Source organism: Mirounga leonina, unplaced genomic scaffold, assembly GCF_011800145.1.
Source record: "Mirounga leonina isolate KUSES-001 unplaced genomic scaffold, KU_Mleo_1.0 Mir_366, whole genome shotgun sequence".
Lineage (NCBI taxonomy): Eukaryota > Metazoa > Chordata > Mammalia > Carnivora > Phocidae > Mirounga > Mirounga leonina.
In genome coordinates, this window is record NW_023270709.1 from 27849541 (window position 1) to 27867211 (window position 17671).

At 36.9% G+C, this 17671-nt stretch overlaps 1 pseudogene; it reads left to right on the plus strand.

Annotated features, from left to right (window-relative positions):
• The first annotated feature begins 1232 nt into the window (after nt 1-1232).
• LOC117997518 lies at nt 1233-1966 on the plus strand (annotated as a pseudogene).
• Nucleotides 1967-17671: the final 15705 nt, after the last annotated feature.

Below are 17671 nucleotides of genomic sequence, written 5' to 3' on the forward strand. Positions count from 1 at the left end.
AGGTGCCTCAAAAAATTAAAATTAGAGCTACCCTATGACCCAGCAATTGCACTCCTGGGTATTTACCCCAAAGACACAGATGTAGTGAAAAGAAGGGCTATATGCACCCCAATGTTCACAGCAGCAATGTCCGCAATAGCCAAACTGTGGAAAGAGCCGAGATGCCCTTCAACAGATGAATGGATAAAGAAGATGTGGTCCATATATACAATGGAGTATTACTCAGCCCTCAGAAAGGATGAATACCCAACTTTTACATCAACATGGATGGGACTGGAGGAGATTATGCTGAGTGAAATGAGTCAAGCAGAGAAAGTCAATTATCATATGGTTTCACTTATTTGTGGAACATAAGGAATAGCATGGAGGACATTAGGAGAAGGAAGGGAAAAATGTGTGTGGGGGGGGAATTGGAGGGAGAGATGAACCATGAGAGACTATGGACTCTGAGAAACAAACAGGGTTTTAGAGGGGAGGGGGGATTGGTTAGCCTGGTGATGGATATTAAGGAGGGCACGTTCTGCATGGAGCACTGGGTATTATATGCAAACAATGAATCATGGAACACTACATCAAAAACTAATAATATATTGTATGGTGACTAACATAACATAATAAAATAAAATAAAATAAAATAAAATAAAATAAAATAAAATAAACAAAAGAAAAACTCTAAATTATGTGAATATTCCACCCTCAAGGAGGTGGAGTCACAACTCTTACTCTGTAACTCTGATATTCACATAGTGATCTTCTCCAGAAGTGTATGGAAGGTATGCAGAAGGGGAAAAGGGTAACTTTACAGTGGAGAAATCTGACAAATACACTTCAGCCAGGTAATCCAGAGCATCGACAGGGTAAGTCATGTTGATAGTATGTACCCTTGATAGGATTTCATGAGAATGGCACTTTATCTGCCTGTGTTTCCTCCTGGAAGCATATAATCTCAGTCTAATTATAAGGAAAAAATTCAGACAAATATCAGTTGAGGGACAGAAACCCTCCAAACTGTGGAGGTCATCAAAGACAAGGAAAGTCTGAGAAACTCACAACCAGGAAAAGTCTAAGGCAATACGACGACTAGATATAAACCTAACACTAAATAGTGTGGTGTGCTGGATAGGATCATGCAGCAGAAAAAGGACATTAGATAGGTCAGTTTAGTGGCGGGAAAATCGGGTCCTGAGGCTGCATCTTTCTGTCCCAGGCAATTCCTCTTCACGCCAGTCAGAATGGAGAAGCAACCCCAAGAGCAAGCGGCCACCAAACCGTGGACTCCAGAGTGGGAGGCGGGGAAGGCGAGCCACCATAGGTCGCTGGCGTCCAGAGGGCGCGTCCCGAGGACCACTTGACCCTGCTGCTCAGGCTGAGAGCGCAGACAAAACAACAGCTCTTGGAATATAAATCAGTGGTTGATGCAAATAAAGAAAAAACTCCAGAACAAATTATGCAAGATAAGCAAATTGAAGCTAAAATTGAAGACCTGGAAAATGAAATGGAAGATGTGAAAATTGCTTTTGAAATAAAAATGCTTGCATTAGACAGTATGCAACTTTCAACTGCACTTAAAAAAAACCTGGAGAAAATTAACCCAAGACCAATGTGCTCATGGATAACATGAAACACGTATTAAAGCTAAACAAATTAATAATGAAATCACACCAGGAATCTTGGGATTTGGAGGAAAAACTAATTGATGCTAGAAAGAAGAGATTACAATTAAAACAAGCTTCAGAAAGTAAGCTTTTAGAAATACAGACTGAAAAGAACAAACAGAAAGATGATTTGGCCCATAGGGAAAATTCAGACAAGATAAACACCATACAACAAAACCTGCAGATACAAATTACGACAGTTATTCAACATGTTTCAGAACCTCCTTTTAGGAAGTAAAGCCAACTGGGCAGAGGATTCTGCCTTTAAGGAGACTGTTCTACAGCTTGAGAAGAATCTCACCATGATCTAATAAGAATTCTGTTTTGTTATTTTTTGTTTCAGTCTTTAATATGTCATTTAAATAGCAAATTTAAAGTAAGATTTTTAGGGGCGCCTGGGTGGCTCAGTCGGTTAAGCAACTGCCTTCGGCTCAGGTCATGATCCCGGAGTCCTGGGATCAAGCCCCGCATCGGGCTCCCTGCTCAGCGGGGAGTCTGCTTCTCCCTCTGACCCTCCTCCCTCTCATGTACTCTCATTCTTGCTCTCTCAAATAAACCTTTAAAAAAAAGTAAAATTTTTATTTAGTATTTTCGGAACTAATATTGCAAAGTTTTTGTAGCTTAACACTATAACATGGAATTTGTTCTTTCAACTATGTTAATTAAAGTGACTGGCATTCTCTAAAAGAATCTGAAAGTCTTAGCCTTTCAAGGGCCCCAAAAGACATCTAATCTAGCTTTCCACTGAACGTGGACATTTTTTCTACAACATTTCTGGCAGTCCCAACTCTCATTTGGAATACTTTTTTTCTTTTTCTTTTCTTTTCTTATTTCTCTTTCTTCCTTTTTCTCTCTTTCTTTCTTTTTTTTTTTTTTAAGATTTTATTTATTCATTTGACAGAGGGAGACGGAACACAAGCAGAGGGAGTGGGAGAGGGAGAAGCAGGCTCCCCGCCCAGCAGGGAGCCCAATGCAGGACTCGATCCCAGGACCCTGGGACCATGACCTGAGCCAAAGGCAGATGCTTAACGACTGAGCCACCCAGGTGCCCCTCTTTCTTTCCTTTTCTTTCTTTCTTCTTTCTTTCTTTCTTCTTTCTTTCTTTCCTTTCTTTCGTTTCAAGTTTTTATTTATTTATTTATTTTTAAAGATTTATTTATTTATTTGAGAGAGAGAGAATGAGAGAGAGCACATGAGAGGGAGGAGGGTCAGAGGGAGAAGCAGACTCTGCTGAGCAGGGAGCCCGATGCGGGACTCGATCCAGGGACTCCAGGATCATGACCTGAGCCGAAGGCAGTCGCTTAACCAACTGAGCCACCCAGGCGCCCCTCAAGTTTTTATTTAAATTCCAGTTAGTTTACATACAGTGTAATATTAGTTTCAGGAGTAGAATTTAGTGATTCATCACTTACATATGACACCCCAGTGCTAATTGCAGGTGTCCTCAATACTCATCACCCATTTAATCCATCCCTCCACCCCCCATTATTTGGAATACTTTTGTGCATTTGTCAGTCAACTAAAATACTAGAAAAATTAGAAAAGGGTATCCACATCTTGATGTTTTTTCAACTATCAGTTGTATTTTATTGAAATAAATCTCATTTTAGTTTTATCTCAAAAAAAAAAGGAACATTAGATAAAAATAAGGAAAACGTGGACTTTAGTTAATACCAATTATCAATATTGGCTTCTTAATCGTGACAAATGTATTATGCTAATATGTTTGTAATAGGGGAATGGATATTAGCTATTTGGAAACTTTCTGTACTATCTTTACAATATTTCTGTAAATCTAAAACTGTTCTAAATGAAAATTTATTTTAAAATTTACAAGTTAAAACAGAATACACATTTGTCTTAAATATCTATGGAGCATTTGCCAGAAGTACCCATGTCTTAGACTATAAAGAACATTTTAATTAATTCTAAAAAACAGGAATGTTAGAGACATAATTTCCTGATCACAGTAAGAAGTAAAACCTAACATCAAATCTTGAAAGCAAACAGACATAATCCATACCTAGAATTTTCTACAAAGGCTACCGATTATAAAACATTTAGAAAATACTGACAAAATGCTAAATATTATTTTCTGGAATTTTTCGAAGTCAGTGCTTACATGAAATTCATAGCCTCACATAGTTAAGGAAGAAGATAGTAAGATTGTATTTTATACCTCATTTCTAGGATTATTCTGCTTTTTTATTTATTTATTTTTTATTTTTTTTAAAGATTTTATTTATTTATTTGAGACAGAGAGAATGAGAGAGAGAGAGCACATGAGAGGGGGGAGGGTCAGAGGGAGAAGCAGGCTCCCTGCCGAGCAGGGAGCCCAATGAGGGACTCGATCCAGGGACTCCAGGATCGTGACCTGAGCCGAAAGCAGTCACTTAACCAACTGAGCCACCCAGGCGCCCTGCTTTTTTATTTTTTAATTTGCTTTTTTGTTTTTTTCATCTCTCATTTTATATTTTTCTGGGCTTTTTTTTTAGTGTGTGTACTTTTTTTTCAGTTTCAAATAAATAAATCTTTCCTATACTTCCTATACTTCTCTAAAGTATATTCTCTAGAGTATATTTATAATATCTCTCTGTAGCATATGATGAGACAGTTTACTTCTGTTTTGGAAGAATACATTTTGTTTCTATATTACTGCAAGTTAACCATCGAATAACTAAATTAGATGATGGAGAACAGCATTTCTTTTATTATATAACAATTAACTATTCTGTCTTCTCTATTACCAACATACATTAAAGATTTTCAATTACATTGTTGAATTATCTTTTAAACTGTTTCTTTTCTTTTATTCCCATTCTATTAATTACTTCATACCCTATGTTAACAGGAAGACTGAACTTTGCCTCCTCCATGGTATTAACATATAATCCCTTCTAGCATGCACCCCACAGTGCCACTACAATTCATTTTTATAGGTGAACTATGGTAAATTATTTGAATTTGCATCATATTGATTACCATTGAATTTGAAAATCTTCATATATTTTATTGGCTAACAGAATTTTCTCCATTTGTGAATCACAATTAATATATTTTTCCATTTCCATTGATATTTGTATTTTTCCTACTGAATCGAATGGTTACTTTACCTACTCAGGATTCTAAACCCCATACAGTTTATTTTTTATTTTTTAAAAAAGATTTATTTATTTATTTAGAGAGAGTGCATGTGCACCCACATGTACTAGTGGCGGGAGGGGCAGACGGAGAGGGAAAGAGAGAATCTCAAGCAGACTCCCCACTGAGTGCTGAGCCCAACTCGGGACTCAATCTCATGACCCATGAGATCATGACCTGAGCCAAAACCAAGAGTTGGACGCCCAACTGACTGAGCCACCCAGGCACCCAAGTTTATTTTACTGTTAAGTATTTTCTCCTATTGTCGTTCTTTTTAAAGGTTTTATTAACAAAGTATTTTTTGTACTGAGTTTATAAAGCAATGTAATGATATTTATTAATGTGATACTATAATATAGTAAGAAATATATATATTTTTTATCTTTGTCCTGGTCAGAAGCACAGGTGATAGCCTGGGACTTGCAATTTGTGTCTGAAGTAGGGTAGTCCATGGGACTGAGCCTTTAACTTGTGGAATCAGACCCTAACTCCAAGTAGACAGTGTCAGATCTGAGATGAATTGTAGGACACCCAGCTGGGGTTAGAGAATTGGTCAGTGTAGAGAAAAAAACCACACATCTGGTCACAGAAGGGTTCTGTGAGTGGAATGAGTAGGAAAAAGTTTTCCTTTAGTTGATGTAGAGGGCTTGTCCTTCTCAATTGATCAGTTTCTTTGTGACTTTTGTTTTTTGCATTTTGTTTGATAAAGCTTTCTTCCTCTAAAATCATGGAGATATTCTGATATATATTCCTCTAAAGTTTTATAGGTTAAAAACTGAATTATTAAACCATCTGAAATTTTCTGAGTATTGAAAGACACATTTCTAAATTTCCTTTATTTTCCAAAATAGCCCATTTCTGCAAATGCTAATTATTGAATAACCCCTTCTTTATTGTGTACTAAAATCAACACAGCACTTGTCCGTGTGGATACTTGATTCTGTTCTATTGATCTGCTTGCCTGTTTTTATGTTAATATCACAATTTTAAATATTACAAATGAATTGTGGGCCAAGTCCCTTTTTTTGTTCTTCTCTTCAAGTGTGGTTGATCCCTCCTACATAATTACTTTTTTAATACAGTTTAAATTTAGTTTGTTAAGGATTTTGAAATGGAAAAAAGTACACTAAGTAGAAATGTAGGAAATGTGAATAAAGTATGGACTTCAGTTAATAATAATGTAAATGTATTCGTTTGTTAATTATGATGAATATTCCATATTATTATAAGGTATTAATAATAGAAGAGGGGTGCCTGGTGTCTCAGTCAGTTAAACACCTCTTGGTTTCTGCTTAGGTGCTCAGGTCATTGATTTCAGGGTCTGTGGGCTCAGTGCTCAGAGCAGAGTCTGCTTGTCCCTCTCCCTCCCATTCTGCCCCTCACTCTGCTCATGCGTGCACTCTCTTGCCTTCAAATAAATAAATAAATAAATAAATAAATAAATAAATAAATAAAATCTTAAAAAAATAATAGATGAAACTAGATGTGGGCTATATGGAAACTCTCTGTACTATCTTTATAATTTTTCTGTAAGTTTAAAACAATTCTAAAATAAAATATTTATTAAAAAGTTAGGTTTTCCCATATATTAAAATATCCTATAATGATTTTTCATTGAAAATTCCCTTTATAGTCTAAGATTAGTTTTTTGAGATTATTTTAAAATCTTATGATGATGTTTTATTGGGATGGAAATAAATTTATAAATTCATTTAAGCAAAATTAACTGTAAACTACTAAGGCTTCTCTTCCAAAAATATGGCATATTTCTGTAGTTACTCAAGACTTTGCTAAAGTTGATATTTTTCTTCATTGTTTTCACTCTTCTTAATAGCATTTTCTTATTTAGTGTCCAATGGTTATTTCTGGTTTGCAACAGCAAAAAAGTTTTGTCACTGATTTTGCATATGGCTCAATTTCCTTCCAAACGCTCATCAGTTCTGATAGTTTGAGTGCCAAATTTCTTAGGGCTTCAGGGATATCATCATAACACTAAACAATCAACATCTTTATTATCTCAAGTATTTTCATTGTTTTATTCTTCTCTTACCTAGTTTCCTACCTGCAAAGCACACATAAGGCTAGGAGAGGCTGGTGTCTTAGTGAAACTGTAGGGGACTTGCCAGGGCATGAATGTGTTACCTAACAGATAATGGAACAGAAATGTAGACAAAGTTTGGATTCTGTGATAACACTGTTGGCTCCTTCACCAAACCTGAACTGTATTTTTGTTCATAAGATAAATAAACATCTAATTGTTTAAGTCACTCTACTTGGGTTTTCTGGTAGCTTGCCTATCATTGTGTTCCCAACTCATGGACCATATACTCAAGGTACCGATCATTAATGAATACTAAATTTAACAGAATATTTTTTGGTATCAACATGCTTACTTTATATCCTTTTAATCCTCTTGAGTTATATACCAAGTATAAATATACTTATAGAGAGAGGAGGGGAGAGAGAGAAGGTAAATCTTTTCATATTTATGTGGAAAGCATCCTATTGGTGGGAAATATCTGTCCCATGATTTTTTTTTTCACTTTTAGCTGTAGATGTGGTAAATTATGTTTTTCATAATATTAAGCCTTCTTTGCTTTGTTGGAATAATCTCCATTTGTTCATATTATAGTTATTTTTCTTTATACTGATTCTGTTTACTAAAATTTTATTTGGAATATTTCTTTCTATGCTCACAGCTGAGCCTAACTTTTTTCTCTTTTACTATCTTGGTCTGACAATAATATCAGGATGATTCCAGCCTTGTAAAATGACTTGAGTAGCTTTTCATAGTTTCTAATGATTTGAAATGATTGTGGGAATTATGTGTTCTTTGAAAGTTTGATAAAATCATTCATAAAACCATCTGTGTGTCTTAGAGAAATAGATATTTATTACATTTCCAATTACTTCTATGGAATTATGTATTGAATATTAACGTTTTCATATTGGGAGCCAATTTTGGTACATATATTTCATGGAATATTGCTCATATTGTCTAGTACATCACAGATTGTGATGGAGTTGAAAAACATTCTCTAATACTTGTTTTAAAATCTTCTTGTATCTTTTTCATTCTTCTAATTCTCCTTCATGCTACTTTGTTAATTCTTTTTTCAAGATCATACTAACCAATTACCTATTTCATGCATCTTTTGAACAGAAAATATTAGTTATATGGATTAACTATTTTTCATTTTGACCTTATTTCATCAATTTCTCCTTTAGTCTTCTTTGTTCTAGTCTTTCTTCTTTCATCCATTTTTCTGTTATTTTCCTACCATTTTGAATTGAAACTTTAATTCATTTTTCCCATTTTGTTTGGTTTCTGTCAACAGGACTTAATGCTATAAATCTTTCCTCTTTCCTTTGGCCCTACACTACAGGTGTTCATATATAATGACTTCTTTGTCTTTCAGTTTTAAATAGACTGCAACTTCAATTTTCATTTTCAAGCAACATTTATCCAAAAGTGTGCTTCCAATTCTTTTTTTTTTTTAAGATTTTATTTATTTATTTGAGAGAAAGAGCATGAGAAGGGGGAGGGTCAGAGGAAGAAGCAGACTCCCTGCTAAGCAGGAAGCCTGATGCAGGGACTCGATCCTGGGACTCCAGGATCACGACCTGAGCCAAAGGCAGTCGCTTAACCAATGAGCCACCCAGGTGCCCTGCTTCCAGTTCTCTTAGGTACATAGGTTCACAGCAGCAATAACCAGGTCAATGCTGGTGAGAGGGAGCCCCTATTGGGCCCATGTGTGGTGCTATTTATTGCCTCCTCTGTAGTTAATTTCTCGGGTGGTCATCAAATGTGATACAGAGACGCATACTTGGTGTGGCCACTCTTACAGATCCACTCACATATTTATTTACTCCTCAGACCCTCTTGTCCTCAAATTTCCAATCTTGTTCCTTCCAGGTCCCTGATAGACCAGCAAACCCACTCACCTTTGCCTAGGAATATAGTAGATCCTTACCTCAGACCTATGTTTTCTCAGTAGGAAGTGGATGACTAGGTGGTTGGCCTGAAGCTCTGCCCATTGGGAGGATTTCTTCTCACCAGTGTCTTTCCTAGACATCCTGGAGTGGGGGGCGGGGTTATAAATCAGCAGCACTCTATTTTTGGCTCTCACCAACATACCAAGCTGATTCATCTGTTAACCAGGTCTGTGTTTTCCTTCCTGTTTCAGGTGGTCCTAGTGAACCCCCCACTACTGTATTGGTGTAAGTTGAGAGAGAGGCATTGGTAAAACTAAAGTAAATGACATAGGGATCTGGACTACCTATTTTCCCCTAACCACTTTAAAATGTTATTGATGTGACAGAACTCTAAATCTTGTAGAGTTTATTTCCCACTCTGTGTGGTAAATGTACCCTAAAAAGCATCTAGAGTAGTTGCCACTTCCCTGATGACCTGGCCAGTTAACATAATGTCATCAATATGGTGAGGAGTATGACGCTCTTCAGAATGTCCAGATAATCAAGGTCCTTTCAGGCTCTACTATCAATGAGGACAAAAAATTAACATATCTCTGAAATATATTGTAAATGTATACTGTTGTCCACACCAAGTGAATCCAAACTGGCTCTACTTGTCCGTATTGTTGGGTCAATGAGTGTGTAATAATGACTAGCATGTATGTGGACCTGTTTTATTAACGATACCTTATTCAACACCACAGCTGCAATGGTGCTGCCATTTGGTGAACTTGCAATAAACCACTGTCACCCATGACAATCCATCTGATGTTTGTAGGAGCCAGACTGGTGAATGGAATGGGGATATGATGGAAACTACTATCCCTATACCTTTAAGTCTTTGAGGGTGGCATTAATCTGCTGCGTCAACCATAATGTGATATTGATTCTGATATACTATTGTGGCTGGGAGTTGGGGGAAGTTTAATGGGCCTCCTTTTAGCCTTTTATACCACAATGGACCCCAGTCAACAAGTCAAGAACCAATGCGGGAGAGTTTCTGGGTTAATGAATATGTGGAGATTTGGGGACAGTGGTGCCCTTGGAGAGGGTGTGGAAGCTCCACACCCTTTTCCCATACCCTACCCTATGCATCTCTTCCATCTGGCCATTCTGAGTTATACCCTTTTATAATCAGCCAGCAATATAGTAAGAGAAAAAAAAAAAAAGAACGAATGCGAACCAGTTCATCCCAGTTATGCTCTGGAGCATAGGAAATGACCACCATAAGATCCATGGATCCACTGAACTCTGACAGGCACACTAATAGCTCCCCAAAGATGTCACTAGAATCTGTGAATGCTACCTTATGACAAAAGGGATTTTGCAGACATGATTAGGGATATGGAGTTTGGGATGGGGAGATTATCCTGAATTATCTAGACTGGGCCCAATCTAATCACATGAGTTCTTAAAAGCAGAGGATTTTACCCCGCTGTGATCAGAGAGAGTGCAACGACAGACAACTCAGAAAAACAACATGAGACTCAGTCAAATGGTGGCTTTGAAGATAGAGCAAGGGGCCACAAGCCAGATAGTACAGGCAGCCTCTAGAGGCTAGAAACAGCAGGGACACAAGTTCCCTCCTGGAGCCTCCAGAAAGGAATGCAGCTCCATGGACACCTTGATTTTAGCCCAGTGACTCCCATGTTGGACTTCTGACTACAGAGCTCTCAGTTAATCAACTTGTGGTGTTTCCAGCCACCAAGTTTGTGATGATTTGTAAAAGCCACAATATAAGACTAATACAGACCCATTTTGAGATGTACTTGGGCCAGGACTCCATTCATCAATCGGCCAACATGTGTCTCCACTCTAACAGAGGGTCCACGATGGCATTTGTGTCTCCTGGTATCAATGTTATCTCAGCCCCCATAGCCAAAAATCCTTGAAAACTCTGAGAATTTCCTTTCTCCCATATGCGGTCAATCTGGTAAGTTACCACAGTACCATTCAAGGAGGAACTGGGGAGATTGCTGCTGAAGCCCAGCCAGAGTTTATAAACACTGTGGCAGTGCATGTCCTTCCTCAGTGGGAACCGATCTCGTTCTAGTTCCATGATCTCTCATTCTGTGTGCTAGCTCATATCTGGAAACTGGCAAAAGACTGATTTCACAAAGTGGAGGCAAATTGCCACAAATCCTTGTGGGTTAGGACCCCTTGCAGAAATGGCTGAGTCTAGAGTTGGGACAAGAGAAGGATAAGATGAATCTGGAATATCTTGTGTTAAAAAGCAAGGAAGTGTTCAAATAATGATAGGGACAGGTCAAAGGACACAGAACCATGGTTACATAAAATTTTAACAGTAGTAGAAGACAGGTGAAGAGCACATGAACTCTGTACTATGCTGCATCCCTTCTGTAAATCTAAAATTATTTCAAAGTAAATGTTTCTTTTTTTTTTCATTTTAAAGATTTTTATTTATTTATTTGAGAGAGAGTGAAAGAGAGTATGAAGGGGGTGTAAAGGGCAGAGGGAGAGGCAGGCTCCAGCAGGAAGCCTGACAAGGGACTTGATCCCAGGACCCTGGGATCATGACCTGAGCCAAAGGGAGGCACTTAACTGACCAATCCACTCAGGTGCCCCATAAACGTTTCTTTAAAATGGACGTAGAAGCCAGGCTGGAGGAGTTCCTGCAGTACAAATCTGGGATAATTTCAGCATATAAATAAATAATGATATTAATATGTTGTAACCAATTGAATAAATAGGAATCCATATTGAATGGAAGAAAGAGGGAGTGGAGAGGGAAGGAAAGACAGAAGAAAGAGAGAAAAAGAGGAAGGAAGAAGAGTGATTTTTTTTTTCCTTAAGTAAAATACCAACTAATAACTGTAGAAAGAACAGTGGAATTAGAAAATCATAGTTATAATTAATTCAGCCAAGAAACATTAATAAGTACTAAAGTAAATAGAGAAAGTAATGAGGAACGGGATATTTACATTACTGCCCCATAAAATACTTCTTAATTACAATAAGAAAGAAGAGGAACTTTAAGTGGAGAAACCCAGAACATGCTACCTTAATCAAGTGATCAAAGTTCATATCACCTGTAATGAGCCAAACTGACCTCTTGTGCCTTCCTGATAAGATGCAGTGAGGACACAGCATCATCTCTATGATATTTCTTTCTTTTTTCAAGATTTTATTTATTTATTTATTTGAAAGACAGAGAGAGTGAGTGGGAGGGAGAAGGAGAGACCACCTGAAGCAAACTCCGTGCTGAGTGCAGAGCCTGACGCAGGGCTTGATCCCATGACTGCAAGATCATAACCTGAGCTGATACCAAGGGTGGGAGGCTTAACTAACTGAGCCACCCAGGCACCCCTGGGCTCTATGATATTTCTGCCAAAGATGTGTAAACTATCTAATCATAAGGAAATATCAGATAAGACCATGTTGAGGAATTGGGCTTATTTTATAATAACTATTCTATACTCCTCAAAGGTATCAAAGTCATAGAAGTCAAGGAAAGACTGAGGGACTTTTCTGGATTGGGGAGACTAAAGAGATATGGGAAATCAATGCAATACATGATCCTGAATTGGATCCTTTTGCTATATGCAATATTAATGGGACAACAGTTAAAACTTGAATGGAGAGTGTGAATTAGGTCATAATGTGTAAATATAAGCTTCATAATTTTAATGGTTGTATTATGGCTATATAAGAGAATGACCTTGTTTATAGGAAGTACACTAAGGTACTTGAGTATGATGGAGCAAACTGTTCTCAAATAATGTAGGAAATAATGCAGGATTTGTACCAATCTTACAATTCTTCTGTAAGTTTGAAATCATGACAAAACTAAAAACAAACTTCTGGCACTTAAAAGAACACTAAATCCTTTGGGATAGTCTCAGGCTTGGCTAAGTCTCCTTGGCCTCAGAGGTGAGCTAAAGGAAATAGGGATCTTATTCAAAGTGAACATGAGGGCCCCCATGTTCAAACTCTGACAGAAGCACGGATCTGAGTTTTCTTATATGTGTCCCACCGGTCTTCCTTTCTGGTCAAAGCAAACTTGTCTAATTGCTTCAATGGAACATACGTTCCCAAAGGCTTTAGTGAAGAGAGGAAAACATTTTTAGGTCTCCAATCTGAGACATTTAGTAAGAATTTAAAGTATAAATGGTCTTTATTACCTCAGAATAGTCCTTTAGGAGTCTGAAGATCTGATCTCAGACTCCTGGTGTGGGATGTGCTGAAGCCTCAATATGGCTTCACAAAGGGTCCTGTGTTTCAGCTCAACACCAGCTGAGGGTCAAAGTAACTGAGGTCACAGTTGTGGTTGTGAATTGTACACTCCTCTGGTGAGCAGTTGCTCTCTCACACTGATGTCCTCGTAGAATTTATTCTCAAGCTCAGAAGCAAGTTACAAGGTAAAGTCACAAGAGGGCAGATATCTTCAAGAACAGAGACCACTAACCAACTTCCTAGAACTAAAGTTAATTTTCAGAGAAGAGCAAAGAATAAGAAAACAAGAATGAGAACAGAAGTAAATCCTGACAATATTTCTTCATGGATACTTTAAAAGAAGGCAGGTAATTTATTTATTTAATTTATTTATTTTCTAACAATAAATTAATTTTTCTTACCTTGATCCCCTTTCCTGTTAACCATAAAAATAGGATTGGCGGTCACACTTAATGATATTATTAATGGTTGTATTTTCCTTTGACAAATCTAGGAAAAAAGAGGACCGTAGGGATAATTACACAAGGAAGGAAATGCTGGACTGAAACATGACTTTTAATAAAGTTGGCAATGGCAAGAAGACAGATAATTGTAGAAGTAGAATTCATGTAGACAGATGATGTACTAAAAATTCATGCTTATAAAGTTCCAGACAGAGTTCAGATTCCTGGATTCTGACACAGAACAGTCTAGCCAAACTTCAAAAATCTACATATTCATCAGGTGTTCATTATGATGTCAGAGATAGGTCTCCTAAGTTCACTTTTTGGCCATGTTTAGCTATTGCTAATAATTTGTAAAGTTGTACCATTTTTATATAACTTGTATGGATAAAATATGTTTCAAAATGTTTCCTTTATCTTGGAATACTATAAGAAAACTTCTTATAAAAAGATAAAATCTTTCAGACATTTGAAAAATCCATCCATAATAACTGACTCATCAGTTAGTTATTGGATTAAATCTCCCTCAGCCTAAGATTTCACTAATTCAAGCCAAAGTGGAATCAATTTCTTCTTTTGCTATTGGGAAATTCTATTGATTTTATTGGATGTCATTATTTTTTACCTCAAGACATGGACTGTATAAATTTCTTCATACCAGTGAGTTTTGAGAACTAGCTATCTTCAACTTCTTAAATTAATTTATGTACCTCATGTGATCAGTGACTTTAATTATAGATGAACTAATGCAAACAAAGTAAATTAACAAAATGAATTGTTTCCCAAATCTTTACAACATGCTATGTATCATATTGCCTTAATATGTGCCTAGATGGATTTGTCACTTTAATTTTTTTAAAAACTGAAAATTTCCTAAAAGTTCTTTTCGTTTTCCAGATAAACAAAATTGCATACTTTTAGCAATTGACTATGAGTGATTTGATAAGGTGGGAAGGTTGCTGATAGATGTCCATCTGCCTAACAGACCTGTTCACTATGAGGTCTTGTAGAAACTTCTCACTTGGTTCCCAAATTAAATTGACTCTCCACCAACACAGAAGCGCTTCCCTCCCTAATTTCCCATTTCATGAGGCGTCTGTGCAAATAGGGAGACGCAAACTTGAAGAGCTGCTTCACCCTTCCCATCTCTCATCTGATAGATCTCCCAGGGCTGCAGCTGATCTCTCCGAGGCTCGGCGGCTGTACGCCAGTTCTCAGCCCAGAGCAGGTCAGCTGCAGCACCTTTGACAGAATCCCTCTCTTCCAATCCGCTGCAGCCGGAGTAGGGCCCAAATTCCCAATGCAGTAACATACCTACTTTCAATCACTCAGTGCTTCTCAATTTTTTATGTTTGTTTTTTGTTTCTTCGGGGTTTTGTTTTGTTTTGTTTTGTTTGTTTTTTACGTAAAGACCAACTCCTGAGCAGGAGCTACAAGACCACGTGTATACTAGCCGTTATTGCCTCTCGCGTCCGACTGAACGCTGCTGCCCCATCACATTTCACAATACGGAGGTTTTTCAACTTCCCCCATATCCACTCTTTCTCCTGCCTCTAGTTCTTTCCTGATTAAGCTCTTATCTGAGGTACCACTTCCCCTAAGAACACATCCCTCATCCCCTGGGTTTCAGGAAAGCATCCCGTCTGGGTCTACACACCCTCCAATCACGTGATATATCACCCTCCAGTATAGTTGCCTTATTTTTCTCCAAATCCCACACTGGACTATAATCTGTGTGAGGGCATGGATCATCTATACATTATCTGTCATCTTACCCCCAGAATTTACCACAGCATCAATTTTATGATAAACACTCATGTTTTGTTTTTTTCCCAAATATTCTCCATAGTTTCATTCTGTGCAAGTATGACACCAGCAGTTGGCTAACCTACTAGAAGCTTCTGAATAAAGACTAGACTGGAAAAGTGAATGAATTGTAAACAGAGGCAAAGTTATTGATGAGAAATAAAATTTTAAATTTCTTTTAAAAAGACAAGCAGTATTATTTGTTGCGGCGGGACAGACAATAATAGGGAAAGGAGTTTGAAATATTCTTTATGTCTCGACTCCCAAAAATTATAGGCCAAAACTCATTCCCTCCATGTACAGGACACTGGGGACTCCATAGCTCTCTTTCCTCCCAGAATGCTGCCTTGAGGAAAGAAAGAAAACCCATAAATACCATATGTAAACACAACAAAGCAACCCTCCTTTAAAGCCAAGCAGTTCCTGAACCACATACGGCCAGAAGCACTTACAAGGAATATAACTGTTGTGATAATAATAGGCCTTTGAGTGAATGATGTTATTAGGCAGAATTATAAACATTTCATAAGTTAACGTCTTTATCTTTACACCAGGATAAGGGATGTTGTTGCTATTGTTGTCATCCTGCTAGACAAATAAGGATACTCACTCATGTGAATGTAACTTGCCTTGAGGCCACGTAGCTACACACCAAGCTGAGCCTTCAAACTAGCATTGCTCTGACCGAAGTAGATTCACCCTAACTTTGCTGCCTTCCCAAAACGGAGAACATGGAGACACATTAATGGTAGGAGAGCATCATCAAGACAACCTCATCCATCCTACACTCCCAAATTTCAGAACAAATTTCACCTCCAAATTTTCATAGTAATTCTTTGAAATTTGTCACGTGTTTTGAGCCTGACAATTTCCCATAGCCTTATCAATCTGCATGAGAACTGAAGCTTTATTGGACCTGTAATTGGGATATATCTGCGCATGTATTAGAGTCAGTGTGCCTGATAGACTAAAAAAGTCCTGGTAAATAATTCAACAAATTAAAAGTATACATTTATTTGTTTGGTGTCTGTATTCTTAACCCAATATAAACACATTAACTCGTTTTATCTTCCAAACAACTCTCCGAGGTAAGAACTATTATTATGCCCATTTTACAGATGATAAAGTTGAGGCACAGAGTGTTTTAAATAACTTGCCTGAGGTCTCTTATACTCAATGGCATTACTAGGATATGAAACCATGCTCAAGTCTGGGCTCTTTACCACTACGTTGACTCTCAACTATCTTTTTCACTACATTTACAAATTTCTTGTCTCTCTTGCCTTCCTTCCACCTCTCCTCTATGGGACAGCTCCCAGCTCTTTCTAGCAGCTAACTCTTGTTTGTCAAATTTGACTTAAGTTTTCTAACACCTCTACGTCCCTAACAGGTGAAGGAGAATCAGATTAGCAAAATTAACTTATCACAGAGATAAGACAGAAAATCATAGTTCTTTCCATGTGTCCACACACATTTCTACCATCTGACACCTAAGGAAAATCAATGTTCAATAAGTAAGAAAAAAAAACCATATAAAATAACATATTTTATGACATAAAATAAATAATTAAAAAATAATAGTATCTGCCAATATAGGTAGAAAAAATATATATAAAGTACACATAAAATATAATATATATTCTGGTCATAATTATTGATTTAGATCATTAAAAATAAGAGCAACCAATACTATCTGCCAATATAGATCGATTGATAGATAAAATAATATATATTCTGGCTGTAATTATTGATTTAAAATATTTGCAAAATGCATGTTTAACTATTGTGCTCTGTGATCATGTAATTTTCATGTTGGTCTTCTAATAATTTCAATCATAATCCTTTTCAATAATTGTTTTAGGTTATCTTTGCAATATCCAGTTTTCCAAAAAAGGTTATTTTTAGCAATTTATATTGGTCAATATATAGTTACGTATGAATTTATCACTTATTTTTTAATTTAAAATCCAGCAATTTGTGAACTAATTAATAATTATGTATTTCTTATTTGTTTAAGAAAACTGAGTTTTGGTAAATTTCCTTAGCTTATTTGTCTTACATTGACTTCTTTGACATTCTTCTTCACTTGAGACCAAACCAGTGATTAAAGGACGCAAATCATTGGATTCACCTGAATTGTATCAAATGGAAGATTACTGAGGTCATGGGTTAATGAATTATCTTTCTATTTCAGTCTCACGGTGTGTAGAAACTTGGCTTGATAGTCAAACAGGCTTGGACACGAATCCCACATCTACAACTTCCTAACTGTGCACCCTTGGTAAGTTACTTAGTACCTATATCCTTCAAATTCAGGTATGAGGATTAAATAAAACAGTCTAAGAAAATACTTAGCACAGTGCTTGGCAGTAAGTCAGAGCTTAATAATATTGTTAGTTATTGTACATTGATTTGTGTGAGTTTTTGATGAATGCTTCTCCCACTAGACTATAAATC